Source organism: Pseudopipra pipra, chromosome 10 (assembly GCF_036250125.1).
Source record: "Pseudopipra pipra isolate bDixPip1 chromosome 10, bDixPip1.hap1, whole genome shotgun sequence".
In the NCBI taxonomy this organism is placed as follows: Eukaryota; Metazoa; Chordata; class Aves; order Passeriformes; family Pipridae; genus Pseudopipra; species Pseudopipra pipra.
The window spans coordinates 21,815,185-21,829,362 of NC_087558.1; the positions used below are offsets into that span (position 1 = coordinate 21,815,185).

The 14,178-nt window shown below is 48.3% G+C and overlaps 1 long non-coding RNA gene across 11 annotated transcripts in view; it reads right to left on the reverse strand.

Moving 5' to 3' along the window:
• Window positions 1-14,178, reverse strand: part of LOC135419816 (uncharacterized) — a 61,979-nt gene that overhangs the window by 45,715 nt on the left and 2,086 nt on the right. For 4 of the 11 annotated variants that reach the window (XR_010433172.1, XR_010433170.1, XR_010433173.1 and 1 more), the window contains exon 1: window positions 6,445-8,351. The exons of 1 other annotated variant lie outside the window; for it this stretch is intronic. This is a non-coding gene — a long non-coding RNA (uncharacterized LOC135419816). Of the gene's footprint in view, window positions 1-6,444; window positions 8,352-14,178 lie in introns of those variants that run through there. 6 more of the 11 variants (XR_010433171.1, XR_010433165.1, XR_010433175.1 and 3 more) reach the window with 5 other exon arrangements.

Sequence of the window (14,178 nt, forward strand, 5' to 3'; positions counted from 1 at the left end):
GTAGAAAATTACTTGTTAATCATCTTGTCCAACCCAAGAACCAGGAGTGGCAGAGGAAATGAATCAAAGAGATCCACAGCAAATGATATAAAATGCTTCTGAGAAGAAGGGGGTGTGGAAAGTTTACAGGGGGTTCAAGGTAGGGCTGGGCAAGTACTTAGAAGTGAGATCCAGCAAGGATCATTAGACAGATGAGTCCTACCAGACAGAAAATATCCTAAGCTGGAAATAATTAGGGCCCAAGAGAGTACTCAAGGAAAAGTATCATGACTTTACCTCTTCCTCCTGTTCTCCAGGAAAGCAATTATGGCCACTGGGTCTCTGCAGAGGGTTGTTTTCTTTTTAAAAACTGCCTTTCCTGGGTCCTCCCTGCAGTGCCAGGGGTCACCCTGACCAAGGCAAACCTCAACACTCTCCTGGGGCAGGGGAAAGCTATGCAGAGAGAGGAAAATGCAGAGAGAACTGCTGTCAGGGGACAAGAACTGCAAAAATGTGGGGCAGAGCGAGACAAACACAGATGTAGGTGGTTGTATGGGCTGCTCCTGTGACTCTGATCCTGGTCCTTCCCACTTCAAGTGAGAGGGAGGAGAGGGCTGAGCTGCTGGACTTGGGGGGGCTGGAGCTGGGCTGGTTTTAGGAGAAGAGGAAGGTGAAGTTTAGAGGGGAAAGCAGCATCAAGTAAGGCAGGTGCTCAGGTGGGGAGAGCAGTCTGGAGATGCAATCACGAGCCTCTGAAGAGACCTGTAGTGGTGCTTGTGCATCCCAAAAGTTCACCTCCTTCACTGCCACTCAACCACATCACACTCAACCCAATGAAAGATCCGACCCTCCCTCCAAATGTGGGCTCCCCAGGCCTCTCACAAAGACAGATGATACCCAACTAAGAATCAATAACCAGGCTGGGAATAAGGCAAGATGTACGACCCAGGGAATGGGGACTGAAAAGGGCAAGGCCAGGGGAGGGCTGATGATTGAAAGAGGGGCTGCAGTGGAGCAGAGGAAATCACACTGCTCAGCTCCTCATGCTTCAGGAAGGGAGGGCTTTGGAAGAAGAGATGTATCCAAAGGAATCCAGATGCCAGTGAAAATCTGTTGGCACTTCCAGAATCCTTCCCAGTGTTACAGGGTTTAGGTGGCAGGAGGGACAGATTCAGAAACCAAGAAGGAGGTAGCAAGTTACAGAAACAGGGATGTTTCACCAAGGTAGAGGTTTGTGCTACTAACAGCTCAAGAAGGGATTGGGAAAAAACCCAATCCACTCACCTCAAAGCTCCTCTCTACCTCTCCTATAACACCACACTCTCATTTCCTTCAGTTCTCATCTCCTTCCAGCTCACAGCCCTGTGCCCAGCCAGGCAACCCTCACACTCAGAAACCCATTCCTTCAGTCTTGTGTCTCCCCCAGGATGTGGAGGGAGGCAATAAACACACCTTTTCCAAGAGCAGCTGCACAGCTTGCACCGAGCACGGGGTGCTCAGAGCAGCGTTACCCCCGAGGAAATTATTAAAAGAATCGGCTGATTTTGTAATTCACACCTGGGCTGCAAATGTGAAACAGCCTGCAATAATCTCTAATGAAATATTACATTGTTTAAAGAGTTCCCAGTGAAATTCGCCCTTAATTGATTTTTGATCTGTGAAAAAACACTGTGGAGAGAGAGAGAAGGTATTAGTCATACTCCTATCACTCCTGCGAGCACTTCCCTCCCTTTGTTTCCTTTGTCCCCAAGGAATCAACGTGACAGTGAAGAAAACAGCCTGGAAGATACTGCAAAACTAATAAATAACACTCGAGTGGGAATCCTGAACAGCACATGCTCTTAAATCATCCTGAAAAAGGTGAAGGAGTCTCCTAGGACAGCTCAAAAATTTGAGAATATGGGTTCGCAGCAAGCACTGTCCTGGGCAAACCCCACGGGCTGAGGGCTTCTCCACCCTTCAGGAACCTCCCCAGCAGGCCCAGGCTGACCACTTGTGCAGATTCATGTTCCACCTCACTCTCAGGAGAGCCTGCAATATGAATGACATGTAGCAATAGCCAAAAATGTTGACAGCAAAAAGCTGACAGAGGATTCATTGCAGCGTGAGCGTCCGGCTCGGGATGCGCCAGGGCAGGAGCAGCTGCTGAGGCCAAGGAAGCAGGTCAGCATTAAATCCCGAGATAACTCACTGAAAAGCTCTTCCAAAACCCAGCAGCAAAGTATCATAAAGCAAATGTAAAATATAGCTGGAAGAGATGAGAGGAAATGCATCTATAAACATCACTGGGGACCAAAATAAACTGCTGAACCAGGCGGCTGTAAAACACCAGCCACTCAATAAGGTTTTAACTAACATTTACAACAGCCACTTCAGACAAACCAAAGCTAAGAACAGAAAAAGGAAAAAGAAAAAAAAAAATAAAATTAAGAAAGTGATGTGCAAAGGTTTTCCCAAGAGCTGCTGCGAGGAGCCACAGCACAGACTGGCCAAGAGAACCAGCACAGTAACACCTTCCACAGCAAACAGGCTGTGAGGGCTGTGACAGCAGGCTGAAAAACCTGGGAGGCTGCCAAGTGAAGTGGAAATCCCTGGACATGCTGAACATCATCAACAATAAAACCTCTGATAAAATAAAGAGGATATTTATGAAGGAATTAAGGGGAGAAGAAGAGCCCTCCCAGTTGCCATGCTCAGATCAGCTGCTGCTCAATAACGTGTTTCTGTGTCTGAACCTGGGATAACAGACAGTGCATTGCCTTCATTTCATAGCACTAATAAAAGTTTTATAGCATAACCTGGCACAGGTTGCCCAGAGCAGCTGTGGCTACCCCATCCCTGGAAGTGTCCAAGGCCAGGTTGGATGGGGCTTGGAGCAACCTGGGCTAGTGGGAGGTGTCCCTGCCCATGGCAGGGGGTGGCACTGGATGGTCTTTAAGGTCCTTTCCAACCTAAACCATTCTATGATTTTATTATTATGATTCTATGGTTCTTATGGGAGCAATCAGATCAATTTTGCATTCTGTAAAGCATGTGTTGGTTTATACCCCCAGCAAGGGGTTGTGCTTTTCAGCTGCTGCTGGAGAACTTCCCTCATCATTCAATCAATATCTCTGTAAGATCCAGTGAAATGGGGGAATCAGCCAGATGGGACTTGAATGGAGTGGTTCACCTGTGACTGTGAGCTTTATCCTCAAGCAGGACTCAACTGGGACCAGCCTCTGCTCTCCAGGAGTGGACAGGCAGAAGCACCAACGGGAGGCTCTGTGTGGAACTTGTCCATCTGAAGGGCTTTTCTTGTCTGTACCTGTCAGAGGAACTTCCTCCAGCATCTCTCCCTGGGCTGCCTTGTCTAGACTATCATGCTGAGAATCTGGGACATTTCATAACCTCCTTAAGAATTGTCACCTTCAGTTCTGTGTTACAGAGTGACCTGAAAGACTGTCCAAGAAAAACATGAGCTTGACTTCTCAAATACACAAATTCCTCCAGCTCAGCCGTTCCTAGGCTGGTCCAAACCCATGCCACAGTTTCTCACATCTGCCAAGAGCTGCTGTGTGTGAACTGTATTTCTTTCACCACAGTTTTTTTTGGGTGTAATCACGCACAGTTACTTTTTAAAAACTCAACAGGAGCAAAATAATTTCACACTTTGCCTTCGGGGAAAAAAATAAGCAAAAAACCAGCTGCATGCAATAGGTATCAGTGATACGCCTGGAAGATGACAGGGGCCAAGGCAGTCCATGCAGAAACCTCCTGCTTGCTCTTTTGGAGCTGGTCACATCTGCAGATCTTAAAAAGCACCTTGCCTTGGCTCACAACACAGAAGCTGATGCACAAGGACCTAAAGTGATCTGGGCAACAACATCCAGTGGCAAGGACACAACTGGGAGCCAGGACTCCCATGTCTATCCACTCTCCTGGAGGTGGAGGTGCTTGTTTTGTTGTTTAAGGCACAATTTCGTGCACTTCTTACCTGCTTCCTTTGAATCTAATGATCTATGCTCTCGGTTTGATTTTTCTGCCTTCGAAGTCTGCTCCTTGCTAATTCACATTCATCCATCTCGTTTTCCTTGTTCCCTGCACACTGACATTTTTCTGACTGCGACGTGTTCAGCTACATCATCCCAGGCATTTTATTTGTGTGGTTCTGCTCTAACAGCCACCGTGGCTGCTTCAAATTATGCCTTGCTTTCAGTTTTGCTCGAGTGTAAAAACGTCGTGTAAAAATGAACTGCCCTCTGATGAAGGCTTTCAGACTTCCCATCTGAGGAACAGCATGCAGCTCTATAATTTTTTTTTTTTTCCTGGGAGCAATGGGAGAAGGATCAATCCAGCTTTTGTTTTACAGATTGCTGCAATAGGTGGCTTCCCTGTAGGAAGTGCTGCAGCACTATATTATGCTTATGTAAAGGGTAATCACTGGGGACTTGGAGAACTCCACTTTTAGGAAGTGCCTGACGAGTGAGAACAGCAGGTGTGGAGGAAGAAGAAAGCTTAAATGCTTTCTGTCCTGACTTTCTCTTCTTTTATGTTTGGAGACTGAACTCGGTGTCAGAAGCAAGTCGGCTCCTGCAGGTACATGAAAGTGGAAAGGTGTGAACGTGGCAAGACAGAAAACCCAAACAAACAGTTTGGGCTGAAGCCCAGCCCTGGTCCCTGAGCAGGTGGCAATGGAAGGGGCTGTTCCCAGCAATAGGAGGCTCTTTAGCTCACTGTGGGAAAAGTGGGAAACTACAAGAGGGGCTGGATAAAGGAGAGAACAAAGCGGCAGCAAAAACGCTGCTGAAGTGTGGGGGGGAAAGGCTGCAAAGGCAACACAGTCCGTCACACCAGCTGAGAAAAACACACTGAAACCCTGGATAGGCTCCACAAAGCCGTTTTTGATCCATGTGAACCTCAAATGCTAAAGGTGCCCCTCTCTGCCCCCGCAGACCTGATGTTAAATGCACCTTCGTGCTGCTGAACAGCACAATGAGCCACTGCAGGGAACAAACCTGCAAAGAGGGATCCTTTGCTTTGTGTGTTACAGGCACAAAAGGTGCCAAAGTCCAAAGGGGAGACCCAGAAAACGCCCCCAGGATGCAGGATCTGCTCAAGTCTGAGCTGCAGGGGCCTGCAGTGGGCAAAGGGAAGCACTCGAGGGTCCTGTGTGACAGCAAAGATGAGATCTCATCCAGAGGGAGAAATGAGAGGCAGAAACTGCTCCAAACCATGCCATGAGCAGCTCTCTGCACTGAAGGGGAAAATACAATTTACCTGGTTTACTCCTCATCTAGAAGGTCTCCCTCCTCTTGTCCTGAGCCTTTGGGCATCTCAGAGGCTGAGTCAGAGTTGCCAGGGGGGCTTTCCCAGTTTTGGGGGTCACGTCTGTCTGGGTCACATCCATTCCTTCCCCTGGTGCGTGTCCAGCTCTGTGAAGTCCAACTCCTGGGTGGCCTTTGAGAACAACTGGAATAAACACAATGGAGTAAAAAGCAGCAGGAAATTCCCTGAGTGGAGACTCGTGTGAAATAGCTGAGGAAGGAGAAAACCCCTCTGCACTACCCTCAACACTGAGAGCTTTGCTAAAAGCAGCCTAACAAAGGGGCAAGAAGCTGCTGGGCCAACACAGCAGTGCACGTGTGCTCCGAGTACGGATCAGGACAGCCCAAGGATATGATTTGCATCCCTCTCCAGGCTGAGCTTTATGAAAGGAGCAGCTCACAAACAAGCAGGCAGAGGGCTGGTGACGCATAACAGCAGTGAATGTGCTGGACAGCAAAGACCTCCCCGATGCTCTGCGAGGGAGGAAACAAAGCTGAGACAAAATAGAGCCAAATTAAAATGACTCTGCCAGTCACAACAGCACAAAGACAATACGAGTTCCGAGCTGAAAGCCAAGGGAAAGTGCAGACTGAAATACTAAGTGGCACAGTCAGCACAGAAGATGCTATGTGAGCCTAAAATACAACTTCATCCACGAGGCTGTGGTGCAGAAGCTGCAGGAGATGAATATACAGCACACACACAACGAGAAATGGAGAGAGGGAGTGACCTCCACAATCCCCACATCACCTCTGCAAGAGAAAACATCCAACAGGGTTTGAAGGAATGGGATGGCTCTCGAGCACACAGCAACCAGGACTGGGGGAGAGGAGAGGGATACAGCAATGTATTCCACCAGCAATATATCCTGGGAATGCACTGTATAAGAAGAATAGCATTCTGAGAGCAATAGACATTTCTGAGGCAGAAATGTCCCCATCACAAGGGAAGGTGTAAGGCAGAGGAGCCTTACAATAAAATCAAACATTTACATGCCACTGAGGGAATTCCCTCCTTCAGAGAGCACACATCCAAATACAAGCAACAGAGGAGACACTAATTCCCTTGGCAAAAGCAAAAGGAAGCAGCAAACTCTAGCTCTGGCAGCAGGACACACACAGAACACACCCTTTGGAGCCAGGGAAGTGGCAGCCTTACCGTAATCTCGATGCTGGCTCTCAGTGGTGCAGGAATGGGAACGTTCCCTGGGATCCAGGCTGCGGGGAAAGGTCTCCAGTGCCACCAGCCAGCTCCACAAACAAGCAGGTAGGATCCTCTCTGAAGCTGCTAAGCTGTGTTTGAACTCCCCCAACATGGTTTTAGGTCTGGAATACAAGGACTAACCCCTCTTTGGCCACTGGAAGCAGCCAGGAGGGGAGAGGTAACACCGAGACGAGGCAGAGAAGGGATCACACACAAGTGATTTCCCATCTTCAGGTTCCAACCCCATCCCACGAAGCAAAAGCAGCACAGCTGATATCCACAGATCCTAGAGAGACTCAGAGATTATCAGGGCTTGGAAATGATCTCATAAAACATCTTCCTAGTCCTGCTGTGCCCCAACGGCAGCACCTGGACAAACACACATTACAGCTGCACTAAGACAACACAGCTGCTCTGCAGCTTTCTCTGAGATGCCACGATGGGAAGGAAGGTGAAATCAACCCACAGGATGGCAGGGAATGGGGGCCTAAGCCATCCCATCTACAAAAGGAACAGCTGATACCTGAGGCACAACAATCCCTGGAACAGGTCTGTCTTGCTGGAGAGCCCGCTCACAAAAACAGACGCAATGTATATTCAAAGTCAGAAAGGCTTTGAGAAGAAAGCCTCAAATCACTGCTGAGTGGGTTTTTTTAAAGCCACAGTTTGCAGTCCAAAATACCTCCTGTGCCTCCCACTGAATGTGAAATCCAGGAGCTTTGCCATGTGCTGCTGAAGGGAGGGTTGTTTTCAGGGATGGTTCCCTCCCAGAGCGTCCTCCCAGCAGCAGCTGAGGTGCTGGGATATCACCCCAAAATAAACACAGAAAACTGCTCAAAGGCATAAAAACCATCAAAACAAGTCAGACACTTGGCCAACTTCAAAGCCAGGCTTGGAAAGCCTCCAAGAGCTGTCCAAGACCAAGCTCTCCTCTGCAGGAGCTGCCATCCCTCACCCCAGCAGGATGGGAGACCCCAGTGCCAGTGCCACCCTGCCCTCCCTGCTGCTGGGAAAGGCTGAGCAGGAGCTCAATGCTGGCAATGCAGGCACAGCACCGGGGATAGGACACAAAGGGGCTCTTGGATTAGGTCAGGGTGTCTTGGAGGAGCTGGGAAGCCAAAAAGCTGCAGGAGATAGTGCAGGAGGCTGATCTTCTACCTGCAGTATTCCCAAGAGCTGCTTTCCTACAGGTTAAGCTGGACAGGAGTAGGGATGCCAGAGGTCTGGCAAGTGCCAAACACATGCAGAAATGCTGATCAGGCAGCAGAGAGAGACATACATGAAATACATGCTGTCCTTCAGAGACCTTACAGCAAAGTTGGAAGGAGCCTGACACAGAGAACAACTTCTCCTTCTCGTTGACCTTTGCTTTCCAGCCTCCTGGAAAACCATCCCACAGGGCTGCAGGAGGCACCACAGGGAACACAGCAAAGCCAAGGACAGTGGCTTGATCCCAACACACAGGTTGTGTTCATTCTCTGTGCTTTTGTACCATTTTCCTGGGAAAGGAAATGGAGCCAGGTTGTCAAGCACGAGCCACTGCAACAGCGAGAGCAGGCCCAGCAACTCAAAGAGCTGGGAATTGGCTCCAGAAAAGCTGCAGGAAAAGAACAGGGGAGCAAGGCACTGTCACAGGGACAAACAGCCCTCCTGGGCAATGCCAGATGTCTACATCCAGCATCTCCCATTCCCCTGTGACTCCAGAGAGCTGTGGTGGGAAGAGGAACAACAGGTAAAGGGAGAAAGGCCTTAAACTTAACAGAGGAGAGATTTAAATGGGATATCAGGAAGAAATTGTTCCCTGTGAGGTCGGTGAGGCCCTGGCACAGGTTGTCCAGAGAAGCTGTGGCTGCCCCTGGATCCCTAGAAGTGTCCAAGGCCAGGTTGGACAGGGCTTGGAGCAACCTGGGCTAGTGGAAGATGTCCCAGCCTGTGGCAAGGGGTGGGATGGGATGATCCTTACTGTCCCTTCCAACCCAAACCACTCTGTGATTCTGTGATAAAGACAATACACAAATGAACTAAAAGAAGCATCCTAAGAGTCGCAGAATTACAGTCTGCCTGATCCCAGGCCAAACAATCCTTTTCCTTGGGAACAGCCACCCATGGGAAGCAAGCTTAGACTGAACACAGAAACCCCCACTCCCTAACACCACCAACTATTTTATGTACCTGTTTAGCCACGTAATTCAAACATTTCCATGGCTAGGACAGTGGTGGGGATGATTATTCCCCTTTGGCAGGTGCTGGCAGTGTCCTCACTGAAGCCAGAGGCACATGGAGGCAACTGGAGAGGTGCTGGAGTGGTTATTGATTTGCTGCATGACCTTGGCTAAGTCATTTAACCTCAGTTTCCTCATCTGTATATTGGGAATTATGGGACTTGCAGAGTGCCACAAATTCATCTGAGGGAACTACTTAAGAGCCCTATTATGACTTAATGGGATTTCCCACTTCAGAATGACTCCTGTGAGGATTGAGGCAGCAGGACTGGGATGTTCACAGCCTGACTCCTACTGGAAGTGCAGAGCTTTTTTTTTTTTTTTAATATGGTTTTCCCCTCTCGAACTCCCATGTAAATCTTACAGCTCAGGAGCACACAGCCTAAAAGCGTGTTCAGCCTTGACACTCTTTACAAACAGTTGTTTAAATGACTTTGGCCTCATCAGCCATCCACACTAACAAGCCCCTCTCCTTGACTGATCCATGCAGGATCAAACACACGGACTTTCAGCCCATAAGATGCTCAGCTGGGTACTTGTGGTGTGAAGTCTTCTCAAAATAAGCTGCAAACTGTCACATAATGGCTCCCTGGAAGAAGTGAAAATCCAGAGGATCAACTTAAAAGCTGAAGGTACTAAGAGTGCCCTGGTTCTCTGTGGAAGGCCAGGTCCAAGGTCCAGTTTCTCCTGTGGTGCAAGTAAGTGCAATCCCACCATCCACAGCAAGGCTTAAATCCCTTCCTAACCCCCACAGAGCCCAGCCTATCTCCAAGGTACATTACAAGCCACTGCCCAACATAAAACAGGCAGTGATGTTTCCTAAGAACAACCAGAGTTCCACTGGCAAAGCAGCTCCAGACACCTGGAGGACGATGCAGGCCAAGTGTTCGGAAGCTTAACACAAAATTCTCCTCTGCAGTGAATTCTTTCCCAGGGAAGGTAAAATAAAAATACCCAGTGTTTGTGCCTCACTCCAACCAGCACTTTATAACCACACTCACAGACCCACACACTCAGCCGTGGCACTTGGAGACCAGAGGGCTAAATCCAAAGATCTTTCCTATTCTGACTGGCTCTTCCATGGGGAATGAAACACTTTTACAAGACTGAGGAATATCTACTTGTGCCCTGTCACGCTCCCTTGCTCCTTCCTCACCCTTCCCCTCATCACCCACACAGTCACTTGGTATTTATTCTGCTCTGTTTTATTTGGATTTCCTCTAAGCAGCCTCATTAATCTTCCCTGCAGATGCACAGCTCTGACAGCTGGGTCTTGACACCTCCAGTGCCACTGAAGGACATTCTCATACTCTTCTCTTCTTTTTCCCCTGCTCCTTTCTCCTTTTAAAGAAACCCTTCATACCTCAGCAGCCACAGGGGTTTTGATTAGAAGGTCATGTGAACTGGAGACAAGGGGGCTGTGGGGGAGGAAGGCAAGGGAAGAGGATGCAACTCCCACAAGGAACTCCCAAAGTCCCACTGAAAAGGTCAGTGTGCTTTTGAGTCCTCTGCACTGCTCCTCAACACAAAAACAGATACTCAGCCCAGTGCAGAGATACTTGATAAAGAGACTAATGAAGTGGAAAGAGTGTTGTAGGGAAAGAATAGTCCTCTCTCATCTCGACATCCCATGATGCTCCATCTAGTTGCTATGGAGACTTAAAAAGAGAAGGGGTTTTGTTGTCTTGAAGGGCCTTCTCCCATCCCAGTAACCTTGACCTTTTCCAGGTTGGTGTGTTTGTGTGTGCATGTGTATGTGTTTATAAAAAAAAGAGATAAGGAATTCCATTTCTTCTTATCTGGTCATGGCTCACTGGCTGGCACTGATGCATGTGGGGGGCCGTCAGCCTGTGTCAGCCTGGAGACTTGGAGAGGATAAGAGCAAGAAAATACAGAGGGGAGCAGTTAATTAAGGCTGATATTGCAGAGGACATTGTTTGCTGGATAATGAATTCCGTGCGCTCCAGACACACAAGTGCAATTAAAGGTGTGAGAGATGAAGGGCAGGAGAGGAGCAGTGGGTCATCTATTACTGTACAAAATGGCCCCTCTGGTCCTCCAAAACTGGGGCTTCACACAAAAAAAACCCACCATGGAACACAAGCAGAGATTATTTCTTCTAAACGAGGCAGAGGAGTGGCTGCAGGTTCCCCCGGGTGAGGAAAGGCTCCCAGGAGCTCACAGCATTAGAGGGATGGCAGAAGCATTTGACAGGTTGAAAGGAGGCTGATCCTCCAAGCAGGATGGATATGGGGCTAGGAAGACAGGCCAATGCACAGTTAAGCTGCTCACCAAAAGTCTGTGTTCATTCCCCCCCCATCACCTGGAGCAGGTCTTTAGTTCCCGTTTTCTGCCAGCCCTCACAAAGGTGCTCAGAGACAGGGTTGGCACCAGGAGCCCACTATTTTCATCCTCCACGGTCCCTCCCAGCACCCAGCCCTCATCTACATCTCACAGAGACACCCTCCACCCTCCCCATCTCCTTCTCAAGGGAGGGAGGGACACTTGGCACCAAACTTTCTGCTCCAGCTTGGGTCTCCTCCTGGCTCAGAGGCACCACAGCACCACAGACCCTTCTGCTTGCTCTCCATCTCAGGCCATGAGCTTCTGTGTCCCACCTCGTCACAGGACAAACAAGTGAGGAAAGATGATGGAAAATCATGTTATTTTGTGGGATAGAAGTCACAGAGCTTGGCCTGGAGAATGTTGATACCGAGAGCGGAATGAAGACATGAGGTGTTCCTGCCACATCCTCTACAGCAAGAGCAAACCAGGCCACAGATTCCAGCCAAGAACACAACCCCCTCTGGGAGTAAAACCTGGATTTGGATGGAGTGCTGCACAACCCCATCTTTAACTAGTGAGGGTTATTCATGTTAGATAAAGAATCCAACACAGTTTGGCACCTGGATTGCTCGAGCTGTGGGTTAATGAGACTCTGCTGTCCAGGATGTCTTTGGACTCCTCTCAATTACCAGCAGCAGAAGCGTCCCAGGGTCAGATTTCTAAGTGCTTTAGGGATTGAGCTTCTCTGTCCCTAGGGAGATCACGGATAAGGTTTATGGTCACCACTAACCCTCTGTCTGTGCACTCCCTAAATTAACCCAGCACTGACCCAGGCAAGATAAGGAATTCATCTCAATGAACTCCCTGATCAGTGACCTTGGCTGCTCTCCACCCTCCAAGCCTGGCTAAGCTTTCTCAGATCCTGACTGACTTGAAGCAACTCTACTCCACTTGCTGGTCCTGACAGCTTTCCATATCATCCTCTCCAAGGGAGAAGAGAGTACAGAAAGAAAAAAAAAAAATCATAAAAATTTTATTGGAAAATATTTCTCTTTTAGCTGAGACTGCTGTTGATACGATCACCTTTTCATTTTCTGTGTGCCTGTGTGTGTGCCTCTCCCCTAAACCCATCTCTCAAGCTTATGATCTGAACTTGTTTGTCCATTCCCAGCCTGCCAAACCATTTTCAATAATAGGATCCATCTCCTCCTGCTCAAGGCTGCATTGTCTTCATATCCTTGGAGATCAGATGTCTGTTCTCCCTTTTATCACTTGAGCTGCACGTGTTTTGATTGTAAACACCCTGATAACACCCCTGTTAGCCCCTCACAAGTGAAATAATAAAGGATAGATAACATTTCTAGACGTGATACTTATACTGTCATCCTACACTGAGATAACAAGAAGCAGACAGCCCGTGAGTCTGTCTTACCCCGATAAAGATCTTGTCACCATAGATACAAAAGAGATAAACTTTCTAAAATAATATCCTTCTTCATGTCACTTTGCTGAAGTTGGAGAAGTGCAATTCCTCTCCCTCCTCCCACCAAGTTTATTTGCAGCTCCTCCCATCCCCAGCCCCAGTCAGACAAGCCCTTGGCACCTTATAAGACAGGAGTTTACATTTCTCACCCAGGTGAGAGCAGCTGACAGATCTCATCTCACAGGGCCACGTTCTGGGAGCAACCAGCCAGAAAACATCCCTGACTGCCAGCACATTGCCTGGAAGATTGGAGAACACACCTGACACTGCTTGGAGAAGAGTGATACCCATCACAGCCCAAACAAGCACCAGTTATCCCTACACACAGACCCGCTGCACCTCCCTGCTCCCAAAGAATCCCAAAGCATCCGTGTGGTCCAGGGAAGCAGCAGGAGCAGGATGCTGCTCCCTGCAGCAAGTGCCAGCATTCCAAGCTTGCCTTTCTCCACGAGAACTACAAGAGCTGCTTGACATTTCTGTGTTGAGGCATTTCAGACTGAAAAAGGGGTTTGCAATCCAAATGAACACGTGTGCAGAAAAACCTCCGATCGGGCTGCAAGGCTTGGAAAGTGGGAACTGAGCGTTTCTCTAATAAAGCAAACTAAAGCACAATAAAATTCTATCAGTTAGTCAAGAAATACATCTGGCAATCCAAAACTGCTGTTACCCTGGGGAGCTGCTTTTATTGTTTGTTTGGTTGGTTCTTAAGAAAGTACCTTTAAAAGCCTCATAAAGCAATTTGAAGGACAAAAATATCCAAAGGAAACGTTACTAAATTGACATTTTCTCTTAAAAACAAAGTGAAGTACCTGTTGGTATCTACCACATTTAGCTGTCTTACTGAAGTGGCAGCAGGCAACACCAAAGCAGCTGATGTTTAGTGGTGACTGGTTTCCCCATTTCAGAAAATACCAGAATTTATTCTCCTCGTGGTGAGTATTGACCCTGGTTTTGCTTCACTGAATATTTACCTCTCGGGTCAATAAATCATCATGTTCATCTCAATAGAAGTCAGTATCTGCTTATTATTATATTAACCTTTACAAGGCAGATAACAGTCCTCTTTTCCCTCTAATAAGATATTGCACAAATTGAATAACAAGAAAGATTCCTTTGTGATTGTACTTTTTTTTTTTTGCTACCAGCATTTTTGCTCAATTTGAGGCGTGTGAAACAACACTCAATTAATACACCACATGGAGCTGCCTTTCTCCTACAACCTGCTTTCAGAGCACACACTGAGCCCTAGGAAAAGCCCTGGGATATCTGGGAGATACACATTCCTGAAGCCCATCCTCTGGCCAACAATATTTAACAAAAAAAAAGCTGCATCATTTGGTTCTTGCGGGCACGGGCACGTGGTCAGGGTTTCACCCCGGCCAGGTGTCAGCACGAGGCTTTACAAAGCCCCCAGCACAAAGACAGGGAAGCTCAGCCAAAATTTGGGAAGCAAAGACATGTGAATTTGTGAGGAAGGACAGATGGAAGGCATGAGGATGAAGGCAGAAGGAAAGGAGCCTGGCACACAGGGAAAAAAAAGAGTGAATTATGGAGAGGAAAGGCCACGTGCTGAAGCCGAGCCCAGCCCTCCATCCCCAACAGGCAGGGAGGGCACAGAGGAGATACCTGGTGAGGCAGAGCCTGCTCCCCTCCTGTCACCAGCCTTTGGGGATCACAGACAGCGTGGCACTTCTTCAA